Source organism: Hippichthys cyanospilos, chromosome 9 (genome assembly GCF_059441005.1).
Source record: "Hippichthys cyanospilos isolate Australia breed blue-spotted pipefish chromosome 9, RoL_Hcya_1.0, whole genome shotgun sequence".
NCBI classification, from domain to species: Eukaryota; Metazoa; Chordata; class Actinopteri; order Syngnathiformes; family Syngnathidae; genus Hippichthys; species Hippichthys cyanospilos.
In genome coordinates, this window is record NC_142377.1 from 10,164,491 (window position 1) to 10,180,277 (window position 15,787).

Here is a 15,787-nt window from a genome sequence, read left to right on the forward strand (position 1 = left end):
GAAAAGGTAGCTTTCAGGAACCGATGAGGCCGTGCTGTTGTCTCATGCTAAAGCACAGGTCTTTTATCTAGGTCTCAATTATTCAGGAAGAAAGCAGCTTCCCCCCCGCGAGAAGGCGTCCAGATATTGGACTCTACATTACCTTCCGACAAGGGAATATCGGGACCGCAGTCGATTCCACCTGAGAGTCCGTCGCGGGACCCGGCGCCGGCTGCACCCCTAACGACATCATCCATTTCTCGGGGCCTCTTGGAACAAGATGATGGTGATTTACAATGTATTCACATCTGTTGTTGTGTTGAATTCCTTCGCAGCCCCTTCAGAGCGCCGTGATCTACTTTGTCTGGGCAAGCATTGACGCGCTACACTGAGTATTGGAACAGCTTCTGAGGCTATGTCCATATGCGCGCAGCTATTTTTAAATATTTTCATTCCACAATTTCCCGCGGCAAAAGAACTCTCCCGTCGCACCAGTTGTGCTTTAAATATGAGTGCGGCATAAGTGAGATGTTCAAGCAACAGGTGGTCACCAAAGGGCCACTTTAGCCAATCAAACGATCCCTGCCGACAGGCTACCTTAAATACTAAATGATACGACACTTAAATAAATACTAAATGATACGACACTAGTCACAACGTACAAAATTCTCACGTCCAATTCCATACAGATATTGCTACCTAGAGTACTCTCCAAAACGAACATTGATTCCATGCACAGCGATGGGCATTTTACTTAATATGCAAAGCGTGCGGCCGTCTGTGACGAATCGGCGGACTGTCTGTCAGGGGTGACGGATTGCCCAGCACTGCTGATACAATATCAGCACGTATTTCTTTTTTGAGTGACCGAGCGAACGAAGAATGATCAGCAACGGTGGGTACGAGAAAATATTAACTGTTTATCATTTGAAAGAACAAGAGCGGCGTGTGGGATGGACTATTTATATTTAGGGGGCTAATACTGGAGATTTTGAATGTAGACCGATGTAATATATATATTTTTTTTTTTTTTTTTTTTACCTCAAATCTACATTATTTGTATCCTTCAATCCCCCCACAGATATTTTTTAGAGACACCCAGATTGAAACGCCCCTAAAAAAAGAAATAATGTAAAGAACATTTTAAAGACGTGTGTAATCCAGCATCACCTTTAAAATGTAATTAAATAAATTACATTTTTTAAAAATGAACTTAATAGTTTTGAATTTTAGTTTTGTGCGACCGATACTTGTCCCGGCCGTCATCGTCAAGTAACAATACGTTGACATAAATCTGGTTATCACCCTAATACCAACATTATCAGTACTTGCTTTTCCCTAATGAATATTCAAACAATTACAAGTATGAATTTTCCCACCTACTTGGAATTCATTCATAAAAAAAAAAAAAAAAAAAGCCTCACGGAGTTACAGGCTCCCCGATGATATAATGAAGCAATGGTAACAAAAAAAAAAAAAAAAAGCCACAAAAATTATTATGGAATGTAAAACCATAATATAAAGCAGTATTTATGGCCCCGTCTTACATAAACAGATACATAGCACATCAGGAAGTGTAACAAACCGCTGACGTAAATTCAAATAACAGCAGATGGCCAATTTCCTGAGACACTTCTCCTGTAGGCAATTTCAATATACTGGACAGTAAATCATATTATATGAGCTCTGGCTTCTGCAGGGATTATATAGATCATGTTGTTGCTGCCAGCTGTTTGAGTCACCTTGATTGACCTTTTCTGCACGCTTGACACTACTCATGAACATGCTTAATAAATCGGCGCATCGCTCATGCACGCGATACACACGACGACGCGCATTCCGCGTAGCGTTGCCGAGACGGCGCGCATCGTCTGGTTCATCTCGTCTTGGCGAAATTCATTACACTGTTAAGAAGGATGAGGGAAGGGAGACTAACTGTGGTGCAGATTCAATTGAAATGTTCACGTTGCTAGCATGAAGGCTGTTGCCTGGAGTGCACGTATACAGGAGGATTGCCTCAATAAAGAGAAGGATTGCTTATCGCACTAGCGTGGAATTTCTGTTAAGAAGGCTGCGGTTCATATCACATGAAAAGGAGTGGTAGAAAGTATGACCACAGTTTGGAGTCATCTAGAAAAAAGTAAGACGTGAGAAGATTTTAAATCATCAGGATGAGATTTAAAATCATGATATATAAAGTCATCGTTGCAAGATTTAAAGGCATTATGATTAGATTTAAAGTCATCATGATGATATTGAAAGATGTCATGATATTAAGTTGTCATCATGAGAATTGAAGTCATCACTATGAGATTTAAAGACATTGTGGCCATAAATAAAGTTGTCACGAAGAGATAAAATCATCGTGACAAGATTGAAAATCCTCAGTGTAAAATTAAAATCAGTCAAAAAGAAATTAAGTCATGAAGAGATTAAAAGTCATCATGGCAAGATTAAGTTTTCATGACAAGGTTGAAAGTCATTATGAGGAGATTTAAAGTCATCATAACGATATTTGAAGTCTTCATGATGAGATTTAATGTCATCATATTGGGATTTAAAGTTGTCATAATGAGATAAAAAGTAACAATGACAAAATTTAAACTTGTCATGCCAAAATTACGTCATGAGAAAATTAAAACTGCCATGACGAGATTAAGTCTTCATGGGAACGTCCACTTGAGATTTAAATTTATGCTGAGAAAGTCATCATGAGGATCTTAACTCATGATAAATTTAAACCCAGTTACTTATTCATATAATTTCAAACGTTAGGCTAACAGAGTATCTAAGAAAGCCTGGTACTGAAAGACTTATGAGTCGTCATGACAAGATTAAAAACTGTCATGACAAGATTGAAAGTCATCAAAATTGTCATCATGACGAGATTTAAAGCTATCATGAAGATTAAAAATTGTCATGATATTGGCGTCATAATGAGATTAAGTGTTCATGATGAGATTAAAAATTGGTCATGATGAGATTTAAGGTCCTCAAAATGAGATTAAAAATCTTCATGATGAGATTAAAAATCATCATGATGAGATTTAAAGTCTTTTTGACAAGATTTAAACATCATTGAGCTTGGTTGTGTCATGATACAGAGATGAATTCACAAAGTCTCTCCCGATTCAAGATGGACATAATATATATATATATATATATATAGATATAGATATATAGATATATATATATATATATATATATATATATATACACATACTCATGAGAGAGAAAGTGTATTCTTTCTATTACAGCATTTTAGAGTCACCACAATGACTTTATAACACATCACGGCCACTTTAAATCTCGTCTTGTCATGTTTCTTTTTCGCAAGATGACTCTAAAACTCCATCATAAGAATCATCTCATTACTACATGGAAAATAGTTTCTTAGTAAACAAGATCGTGTTTGCTGGCGTTGGCTTTCTTTAATGTGAAATGACTGGCTGACTTGTAAAAACACATTTTTGGAGGTTACACAAACAACACTGATTTGAATTGAAATCAGTCCAAAGGCCACTAAATTAGCAAGCCAGCAGCTTTATAAAGGTCATTAATCAAATTTTGGCTTCCAATACACTCTATAGTTTCCCCGTCAGCACTGCCATCAGCAGAAGTAGCAGTTACAGGTGACACACACACACACACAAAATGACATGCATATGCACGCAATATAAAGATAGAAATGTTTCAAATGAGTTCAAATCCACCTCACCCCGGTCTTCACGTATGGAGTTTGCATGTTCTCCCCGAACCCGTCATGAAAAGTAACAAATATACTTCAAATTGAATCTGAATTAAAAGGTCACTAAAAGATTTTTTTTTTTAATTAAAAGGTCCTTAATCCTTTTTAAATGAAAAAAACACAGTTGGTATAGGAATTGTAGCAATAACATAAAATGGCATCCCAGGCGTTCATTACACACCTGTCTACAGATTCTAGTGGCATTTAGCAACTTTTCCAGACACAACTGTCAACATTTAGGTTGCATTGTACAATTTCTTGTGAATTAACAATCAAGTACTGCAGAAACATATTGATAATATTTACTCTTATTATTATTATTATTATTATAATTATTATAAAATACCAATTGGACATCCCAGGCCCTGTTACCTAATCTACGGAAGAGGGAATTTTTAAACTAATTTTCCAAGTATCCTAGACTTATAAACAAGTAAGATATGCCATAAGTTTTATGAAAAAATAAATCAAAATCAGTAGTCAAAGGGTTAAAGCATTTCCACCCTTCTAAATTGTCATTTAATATCTATTTCATTCTTGTAAAACTGCTCCAAACAGGTTACCGATATCTTTAACTAAGACCAGGTATTGACCAATCTGTGGGTGGGTGAGGGGGGTGGGGGTGTTGCAAACCACTATTCTGCTGTGTGCTGAACTCCTTCAATCTTTCCATACATCTTTCACAAAGCCATAGAATCGAATATCTCGGTTAAGGGTATTGATGCTATCTTGTAGAACGGATCGTATTCATAGTGAGAAGGACGGTCTTGATTAAAACGTTACGACAATTGTATGGAATTCTCTTGACAAACGTTCCGAAGAATGAGAAGATGACAATCATTATTAATAGCAATGACAAACACGAGAAGCATGTGCTGCAGTTTCTTTATAAAGCGACGGCAGATGGAAATCAATACCGTACACGTTTTGTCGGGCCGACGGTGCCCATGCGTGAATATCTTCAACATAGAATGTCGCGGAGGCATAATTGAGCCTGATAGAGCAGCCCGGAAGACAAAGCTCCACTTTGCGAAGGCTTGGATGACTTTTGTGTGCAACGGGAGTATTGTGTTTGCTAGAGGCGAGTCTGATAAACATGCGCCGAGTCATAGGGTTGGAAAGGTCAGACAGCCGGCCCGAATAACATCTCATTTCCATTTTCTACAAGTCCAACTTGTTGCCCAGTCTCATTCATTTGTGTTCCAGAATAAGTACTGTCTGCTCTGCACAAGGACACAGGTGTTTTGTTTTGTGTCTGTCAGACAGCCCCTACTGTCATCTTTTATTACCGTGTCACCGGGTTGGTGGCCTTGAATGAAACGCGTTTTCCTTTGTCAATCTCGAAGTGTTTTCAAAACTTTTCAACGCAACATAACTGCGGCGAGGCCCCAGACGAGCGGATCACAATAAAAGGGATTTGTGCTCCGGCAGCAATTTATTTCAACGGAATTATGGCCATTTTGGCTTTGGGTTTCTTGGGGTAACCTCGTGTTGTCGTCAAACAGTCCAAATCAGTGGGTGTGCACCGGAAAGCTTTTGACGAAAGTACAATGGCAAAAACTCGGCCTTATTTTTCTCCAACTTGACTGTTACAATGCGGTGAACTGACGTATTTTAAAGGTTAAAAAAAAGGCTGAAATGTTTTTCATATGGCCGAGCAACATAACCAAAAAACATCCATTTTTTCGTCTGGAGTCTGATTCTTTGAATACAAGTAATAAACCCAACAAATATATATGCTGGATTTACTTAAAAAAAAGTTTTTAAATGATGTGTGAAATATTCTGAATTCATCACTATATAATGATTTGAAACCAATTCATGGCTCGGTCAGCTCGGTGGGGTCATGGTTAGCACGTTCGCCTCACAGTTCAGAGTTCAAATCCACCTTGCTCCGGCCTGTCTGTGTGGAGTTTGCATATTCTCCCCGATCCTGCATGGGTTCTCTCCGGGCTTTCTCCGCACTCCAAAAACATGCATGGCAGGTGTATTGGACAGATTAAATTGTCCTTAGGTGTGATTGATCAAGCGGTTGAACGTGTCCCCCGTGCCAACAGCCAGCTGGGGTAGGCACCAGCGAGCCTAAGACCCTTGTGAGGATAAGCGGCCATGGAAAATAGATGAATGGATGGGTATTCGTAGTTTGTGCTTAAATGCTACGAGTCATTTATAACTTTTGTAAACCACAGTGCAAAACCTGGATTTCACAATTTAACCAGTTTTCAAACGGTCAACTTTTAAGATGACAAATTGATCAAAATCTCATGCAAAAGTATCAAAATGTCAGGCAGGCTTAAATACGGTATTTTCTTTAACTTATTCACTGCCAGCCCAGACAAAGTAGGTTTTTGTCATATGATTGAGTTAATATCTTCACTTTGATCTCGTAACAATGGATCTTGAACGAGTTAATGAGATAAATGTAGTTATCAAATGAGAATTCAAATGCGTTTGTTCTTCTCAAACTCAGGAAGAATTAATGTATCTATTTGTTTGTTGTTGCGTATTGTCCATTATGGACTTATTTAGCTGGCAACTGTTGAATAAGGGGCGTACCGGCACTTATTTTCTTTTATTTGTTTTAAAGCACTGAGTCAAAAAGATTAAATACACAATAAATACACATTTGTGAATACTATGAAATATTTTGTTTCTTTAACAAAATGTATACAACGTTTGTGCTGCGAATGCGTGTGACGTAGTAAGTGACAGTGTAAAAACGAGGTCCGAAAAATAAGCGGTGACAAAATATAATTTCAACAGTGACAAAATGCAATTTAGCTATGAAGGAATCACAATTAAAATAAAGACGAATGGATGATTACAGCGAAATAATGGCGGGTTGATTTTGACAAACTAGTGGTCCGGCAAGTGACGAATGACGGGTAGGCAAACTTTTGTAATGCACCCATCTCTACTCATATTAAATGAACACACATGCATACACACGCATGTATAGCCACACAAAAAGACATTAATTCACCGAAATGACATAGTTAAATATGAACTCAACCCTCATGGCCCTTGCTTCACCACAGGCGCTTGGCCGTTGGAGTCATGGCGAAAGTCATTGGCATGCGGCAGCATGCTTGTCAGGGAGCCATTTCATTTGCAGAGGTGATTCACTTCTTTTCCTAAATGGTCGTGGGAGTGAATGAGTGACGCCTTTGAGCACTGCAACTGCGAGCGCCGCAAATGAGCTGACACATTTGTGAAGCCGTACAACTCACAGGCTGATCCAGGTTTCAAGTAGTGTGAGTCGATTTAGCCAAAATATGCATAATGAAGAAGAAAAAATATTCATGGATCCAGTAGATTGGGAACACTGGGTGAAATGGTGAAAACTGTCGTTTTTTTTTTTTTTTGTTCGATGTACATAGAGAAAAAATGTTTGTTATTTTTCTGTTTTTTTTTTCTAATTCTAAACTCATTTTGAGACAAATGCAGAACAAACATTGGAAGTATTATTTTTTGTATTTTAAGCTTCAAAATAGTACATTCTGAATAAAATAGCGTGAAAACTGAACCAACACTGCTTTGCTGTCTTCAACATTACTCCTTGGTGGATCGCCGTGGGTGTGACCTTTTGTTGCTCATAAGTAAAATTTGTGTTTTTACCAATTGATCCCCTTATATTGGACCAGACCAAATTGGACCATACCCAATTATGTGCAATGAAGTATACGTGGATATTGGTGGAATCGAGAGTCGAGACCAAGATCAATACAGCGCATACTTTGTTCAGAAACTCAAAGATTGTTCAAATGTGCCCTTTGTATTCCACATCCTCTAAAGAGGAACCCAGCAGAATTACAGAGAGCCAATCATGGGTCTACATCTCAGAAAAAAAAAAGAGAACACAACAGTAAATTTATAACAACAATATAACAACAATAAATTTATATTCTAACAAAAGTGTTTACTTGCTGTAGCAACAAACTCACTGCAAACAATGAAGATTGCTCTTTGTGAGCCTCTCATTACTCCACATGGGAAAACTCCCAACGACAACAGTTATTTCCAAAAGAAAAAAAATACATAAAAAATTGTCAATAACAGCGACAACCTAAGATGGTCATTTTTTTTTTTCTTCTTCTACCTCTGTTTTGGTGATTTCCAAATATTTTTGTTGTTAGCACCTGATGGTGACTACCAGCAGTAATGACTGAAAATCACTCTAGATAAGACAACATAAATTGTGGAAGCACAGATTAATTTATGTACCTTTTGTCAGAATGTGGAAGATCCGTGATTATAATACAAGAAAAAAAGTGAAAACAAGTATCATGCATCATGAAGAAGAAAATAACATGTCGCACCCGAGTATATGTCGCAGATTCAGACCAACTATTAATAGAGTTTTACTGAGAAATATACAGTACTTCCGAACGGCAGAAAGAGGTTAACACTGACAAACTGAATACGACAATATATCAGCTTCAAATCTCTTCCTTGCAACCTCCCTCTGAGGAACAGAACTGTCATCTCCCAGCACGGAGAACCCGAGCCTGTAATGCCGATTGATTTCAAAGTAAGCGTAATCCTCTCCGTTCCAGGTGACATTCTGGAGCGGGGTCCCAAGAGTGGGACAACGACAGACGTTGTAATCCAACACAGCCTTATGGAAAGCCTCCAATCATAAGAAGCTTCAAGTCACAAGGGTTCTTGCTCCAATCGCCCCGTTAGCGAACTGGACCTGGGGGAGTCCCCTTGCCTATCGACTAGGAGGGTTCAAAGCTTGGCCCATCCGTGATCCGGCTTTCTGTAATCGAGCTAAGGACTGATAATTAGCTCTTGTGGCTAGGTCCGGGAGGCATTGGCTATATTGGCTTTGAGTCACTTTTAAAAAGTTACTCTTCTTAAAACCTGCGAAATATATTTTCATAGCCGCTACGTCGCATTTACGAAGTGATGTCGGAAGTCCCCGCTTGTCCAATGAGAGGACAAACAGTCAAATCGTAACTGTCAGTGTTAAACTGGCTGGTTAAGATGGCGCCATTCATCTGATTTTTACCTCAAAATTCACGCATTCAACAAACACGCTCTCTGGTGCGGCATGCTCTAAAATGGATGACTTTTTAGACTGTTTAATGGACGTCAATCAAATTTGCACGCTTTGATGCTGAGCTCGGTTGCAGTTGCTCCTGAATTGTGTGTATTCTGAGAGTCAGTATACAATTTGGTCATCCATTATTAAATGGAAATGTTTTGTTTGGTAGCCTGTGTTTATAAATGTTTTTTTTTTTCAACCATATAAAAACAGATATATTTTTCATATTTTTATCCATACAATATTTAACAGAAGCAGCGTTGCAGAAGAAATACAGTATGAGCTTAAAAATTTTGAATCAGGTGTCAGGAGGTATTTTTGTTTTCCCAATTGAAGAAATGAATTGTAAAATATTGGCATATTAGACATGCAAAAATATAAAAATGACAAAACATCTCAACCATTGCCGCTAACACAAGTTGCATTTTGTTCAACTAGCTCAGATGCAGCTGAAAATGGAGCAAAACTATCTCTCCTGTTTATAATATATTTTCACACTAAATGTGAATTAACAAACTAGTATTTGAGGCAGCTATTGTTATAATCTTCACAGCTCCTGCTAGAAACTCCATTGGCAAAGAGTTTAACAACATGGAGAAAACTGCTTGAGCTCGCTCCCCTCCCTGCAGATTCTTGAGTACACATTCATATACACACACAAACACACACGGGCTCCAGGGGCCATTATATGTCCTCTCTCCCCAAGCCATTTTTACGCCGCGAGCGTGCCACGCGGCGCAAGCAAGCGAATCGGCCGCCGGCCCTGGCCGTGTGTAGCCATGCCAGTCCGCACACAGCAGGCAGGGCTGCTTCCTGACTGATAGTCTGACGACTTCTCTGGGCTCGACCTTCCTCTTGTTGGCGCCAACTTAAGAAGCAGAACGCTGCATGCGCCGTTAGCCTCGGGGATAGGGAGGAAAAAAAATGGAGTTTAGGGGTGAAAACAACCTAGTATTGATATTTTTACTTTATGCCTGCATGCATCGATTGCGCTGTGGCTTTCTCTGGGGGGCTCGACGTTTTATTTCTTTTTAATGTCATCAGGTTTTTAAGCATGAAGAGAAGCTAAAATTGCATCCTTGTTTTGTTTGTTCGTTCAGTGGTCTTTTCCTCCCGTCAGACAACAAAATTACAGAGTCACAGAGACAGACGGTGCAAAATATCGCAGCTGACACCTTCCCACTCAGACAGGGGACCTTGTTGCTTTTTGTGTGATTTTTTTTCAAAAGCCATCATTGCAATCCACACAGCCAGGTGAGGTTTAACAGCGGTACGAATAAATGGAATGGCTTCTTTTGCGCTGCCTGCCTTGTGTTGCTTCTCGCCTCCATTGATGTTTTTAACATGATCAAAATGTGCAATCGCCTAATGTGCTTGATATGTACGATGCGCTGGATGGAGCTATTGAGATGCTGCATCTTACCGACAAAAGGGAAATATGGAAGAGAAAGCATAGCTCGTCGAAAATTCCAATCTTACAAAACGGATCGTGTACATTATATGACATTAGCCAATGATATCATGAATATATGTGGGCCCGAACAGTCAAACAGCAATAAAAGTTTAGTGGTACCATTGATTTTTGAATTCAGATTGTCGTGATTTGGTTTCACAGAAAACTAGGGAGATGTTTGTTTGAAGAATACCTAAATGTTTCTCGTGAAGTACTCTGCCACAGCGCACAGTTGAAATTCAAGTAAGGAAAATAGTTAATAAATAAATAGAAATACATTTTTTAAATCAATTTAAATTGCTAATTACGGATGCCTAAAAATAGACAATCACGATGACATCGTATTATACGATGCCTGTTGCCAGCGGTTAGCAGCAGCCCCATTGATAGCGGCTAACAGCATGAGCACTGGATGCTATGAGCGTTAGCGGCTAGCAGCTATTGCTTTTAAAAGACAGTTTAACAGAAATAAATGATGAAACTGACAGTTTTTTTTAACTGAATAAAATGGGGAGATTTTTGTTGAAAAACTCACTGAATGATAATAGAAAGCAATCTAGACCCATTTATCTATAAATGGAAGGTATGTATTATTTTAAATAGTCATCACATCATTATGCAAATTATAGATGTTTAAAAAAAAGACGTAAATACGCTGACATTATATTTTACGACGCTCGTTGCCAGTAATTAGCAGTGGAGCCGATGTTCGTGGTGAGCAGCACTAGATGCTAGTAGCGTTATCAGCAAGCAATACTCAACCGCCCCATACGGGCTTGTGAGAGCCATCGGTCTATTTTAAAAATAGACAGTTAAATAGACATAAATGATTAAACCGACACAGTTAACATTCCTACTAATGACTTTTTAACAAACTAGGTTTAGCTGTTTTAGCTAGCAAAAATTCTAGTTGGTTTTGATGTCACTTCATTTCTAGAGAGTAAAATCGTTGTAATAATCGAATATTATTAGCTTTTTTCTTTGTGTTAGTAATGCACACTCTGCAGTTACCAATTACCTCATAAAAGTTGTACGTTTCTAAAATGGCACAGAGTACGCCAGACTTTATTCGGCGTGTTTTAACCTGCAGGGGAGTACGGCGGAAGGGTTCATTAGCACTCCTCGAGGGGATCAGGGAGACGGCATAGCAGGCAACACAAGGACTTGAGGCGAATATTAGGAGGGATTAAGGTCAGGAACTGATGCATTCTACAGAGCGCAAAATTCCCAGACAGCAAGAATCCAATTGAATGACAAGTGGAAAACGACGGCAAGAAGATTTCTTTGAGTCTACGCTCATTAGGATTCTGAGCACACAAGTGGAGCTGTAAGCAGGTGCGTCTGTTGCCTGAGGCTGCTGCTTACGTACAGTCATTTTCTGGTGTGATCATCGAGGTCTCAGCGGGCATCATTTTGCACCCTTTGACCCTGGTAAACACCGCGCATAACGCAAACGGTGGATTAAGCATGCGGCAGAAAGATGCCTTTTCACAGCAGGTTTTTCTTGTCTTTGAAATAGACTTCATGTTTTTAATAACTCTTTTGTTGTCCTTGTCTTTGCTTCAGTGTACATTGGCCATGTAACTATATTGAATGGCCCTGTTAGAGAAACTATTTGGAGATCCAATTCACTATTTGATTTACTGTCACCAGGCAATATGTTGTTGACAATACAGTGTTTATAAAGAAAAAGGGTCTACATGCCATCTGTTCAATTCAAGGTTTTGTGATATTAAAAAAGAAAAAGACAAGATAAATGGTTTTGAAAATTAACATGGTGAAATACTGAGAAAAAATAAAAATGAAAACCTTTTCAATAGAAGTAATAGAACAGCTATTTTTGTTGTATATTTTTTGTTGCTATTTTTGTTGTATAATTCTAACAAAAAGTTCAGAGAGCTCATCAACATGTCAACAACATACTGGGGGCAGTTCTGAGATCTCACGGCCTAATCTCAGAAGTTACATGTATAATTCTATGTAAACATTTCAAAATTCTGTTTTATACAGTATTTGTAAAGTTAAAATGGGGTAAGAGTTAAAAATATTTTTTATACTACTTCCTACTCATTTTATGAACATGTGCATACATGCTTTCCTGTTATTGATTTTATTCTTTACTATTGTTTTTTTCTTTTTAAATATATTTTTAAATAAATTAATTAATTGCGCTATTTGTAATGCACGATAAGACTTCCACAGAAACAAGGCAATACATCCCTGTTGAAAAACAAATAAATAAATAAAAAAATCACCAAAGCAGAAACAAAGACGATGTAAGGTGACCTTCCGGCGACAGTTCCGGGATCCCGCATGAAAATCTTAGAAGTCTTGATATCGTTTGTTTACATAACCGTCTGCCGAATTCAAGATTACGACAGGGGCACGGCGTGAACTTTCGACCCCCGTCTGGCTGTCTGTGAATGTACGATGATAAAGAAAATTTTGTCACGTTTGTCAAATGTGCTTTGTCTGCACCAGAGGCCACAAATCCTCTGACTGTTTGTGTGCAATTTGAGCGACTTGAGCGCTTGTCACTTTTCCTTTTTTCTACGAACGCTCTGCTTGTCTTGATGAATTTTTGCAGCCAATCTTGGCACCTTCACAGATCATTTGATGCTATAAAACAAAGAAAGAGAGCGCTTAAATCATTAATGGTGCAGCCGCGCTCGCCTGCGACTGTTCCGATGTTTCATATATCGACGTTTGAGTCCGGGAAAAAGGTGTCCTACTTGGAGTGACGTATGTTTAAAAAAAATAAAAATGATAACAAAAATCAACAATGGGGGATCACTTTTGAATGTTTACAAAAAGACCTTGATGTTTTTTTCCTGGACGGCTCCATGTCAGCCGGAGTTTAAAAGTCCCAAAGCGGGCTGCAAGCAACAGGGACAAATGTCACAGTTTAGTCTGATCACTGGCAGATCTGGAACATTTTTATTTTATTTTTTTCCTGCCTCCTGCGCCGCTGCTTCTCCCACTCTTTGGCTCGCTATGTCTGGCTGCTGTTTGCTGCTGCATTATTTAGGCACCGGAGACTAGAGATTTATACGCGGTAGACAGCAGATATTAGCCTTAGTCTCCAGAAGACCAGATGGCCAATCAATATTTCTCAAGCCATTAATGGCGAGCGAAGGAGGGAGATCTGTTATTTAAAAATGAGGCAGCAATACGATTGCATATAAAAATGGCAGACGGGAGAGAGGAGCACTCATGGTCATATTTTTTCGGCTTTTATCTCACCCCCCTACCCTACCCACGCACTCCTCCTGACCGCCTCTATCAGCTTTCTTCTTGCTGTTTTTCATCCTTTGGCTGCCTCTCGGTTATAATCGGCCTCATCTACGCCGGATAAATTTTAGTCCCTCAGTATGACTAGCCTGAAAACCCCAACAAGCTCAAACTGAACCCTAAAAAACAAAAAAACGAATCATGACATGCATGGCGACCAAGCGCCTGAGGTAGAACTGTAACATGGGGGAGGTTGGTGTCTTAAGGTAAGGGCCGTTTTGGGATTCCCCTGCCTCTCAAAATTCTAGAAAGCCATCCATCTACTGTGTTTTTATGGGACTAAAAAGCTCCAGTGGTAAAGGGGGAGGGCAAAATTGGGGATAATAACGTATGGGGCGATGTGAACACTGGCTGTGGCGGCGAGGGGGAGATTTGTCGTGTTTTCATTTACATTGGTTTTCTTCACCCCGTGATTGTAATACATAAATGTCAGTGACATCCATTTCCTCAAAATGTGAAATACAAATGTCTCGTAAGTCTCAAATAATTTTTGTTATACTTTTAGTTTTATTTATATATATATATATATATATATATATATATATATATATATATTTGTGTGTGTGTGTGTAAAAAAGCTAAAAGTGTAGTTTTAATTTGCTGCAACCACACCTTTATCTGTTCTCCAAAACAGTGATGAAAACATAAAAACATAAACTCCTTGGCAGAAATTAATATGTGGACGTGGAACCCTAGAGCATAAATTAATGCATATACATGCGCCGTATTTATTGAGTTCATTTTTAATATGTAAACTCTCATGCTGTTTATGTCTTTAGTTTTATTCCACTGTCGGCAATTATTGTGAATATGCGCCCACTACCGAGCCTCTCGAAGGCACATTTTTTGGCCCCACAAGCATGTCCTTGAAACCACACAAATAAACAAATACCACACTGATTTTTAAATCTTAACAAGTCATTTAGCATTCTTCTCATGTCTTCGTACCAACGTTCCTTAGCAACTCGGCTTTTGTCACATTTGACGTGGCACACTGAGAGGTAAACACTGCGAATAGCGTGAAAGAGGATGGCGAGCACAAAGCGCGCAATGAAACGAGGAAGCTACTTGATTATGTAAAGTGTTCCGCGTGCAGCTGTTGAACTCCAGCTAATTCATGCAACAATTATAAACTCAAAGCAGTCTAAGGGCAATTTTGCTGCAGGGTAATGGTAAATGATGAGCAAACATTTAGTCCCAATGCCATCTTTGGAAAATCTTTTGTATTAGTACCAACACCCAGCTAAACATCAAAAGGTTTACAGAAAGGTAATATGACATCTGATACCGAATGTTCTGAGTAAGTGATATTTCATCTGGTATGATTCCAAATGAAACGCATGTGTACATGTGGCTAAGACTATCCTAATTTCCACAAACCAGGCTAAAACTGCATTCTACTCATACACAGATAAGAGCAAAGACATGATGCATCATGTCAATATACTTCCATCACACCATAAACTACCTTCCTACTGGCCAAAGCTTTGGCAGCATTTTGGAATCTTATTTCAATGAATCACTATCATTTCTTCATGGGGTAAAAAATAAAGGCAAATTCACACATTTACTTTTTCCCTAATTGTGACACATATTCTTCATACTTCGTTCAAGAGTGAGGTGCCTAAACCTGTCTCACTGTGCTGGTATTAATCTCAGCCCCAATGAGACAAGCTGTGATTCACTCCTAAGCTTTGCCTTCAACTCAAAAGTTGTGCTTAGCGCCAAACCAGTGATGCAACGCCACCATCAAGAGAAAAATGTTAGGTACTGCATCGCTGAATTTTATAGACAAGCTCAGCAAGACTTTTGCCTGTCTGTAGATAAATGTACTTGACAAGAACATATTTAGACTAATATGTTTTTATTAGGGCCGATACCAATTATTAGTGGTCAAGAAAGCAAATAAAAAAATTTCAGATGACATTATACGGATGGATTGCCAGTGACGAATATAAACGTTCAAGGCAGTGAATGAGTAAAATGGCGGCGGGACATTTGTTAAAGCGGCAAATACAGTACATGCCCTTTGAAACGCATGGGCAGTGGGCATGCAATTCCATCCACGATATGCCTTGCAAGAAGTGGTCATGTGATGTCAAAAGACATCATAAATACGTCTTTGAATCCGGATTATCCCAAGTCTGACTGGTGAAGGGTTAAAAAAATAATAAAAGAGTGTTGGAACACCGTTGCTAAGCTACACATCCACTCCAGCCCTTGTCTTAACCCATTCCCCGGCCTGTCATTGACAAGTGCAGAATAA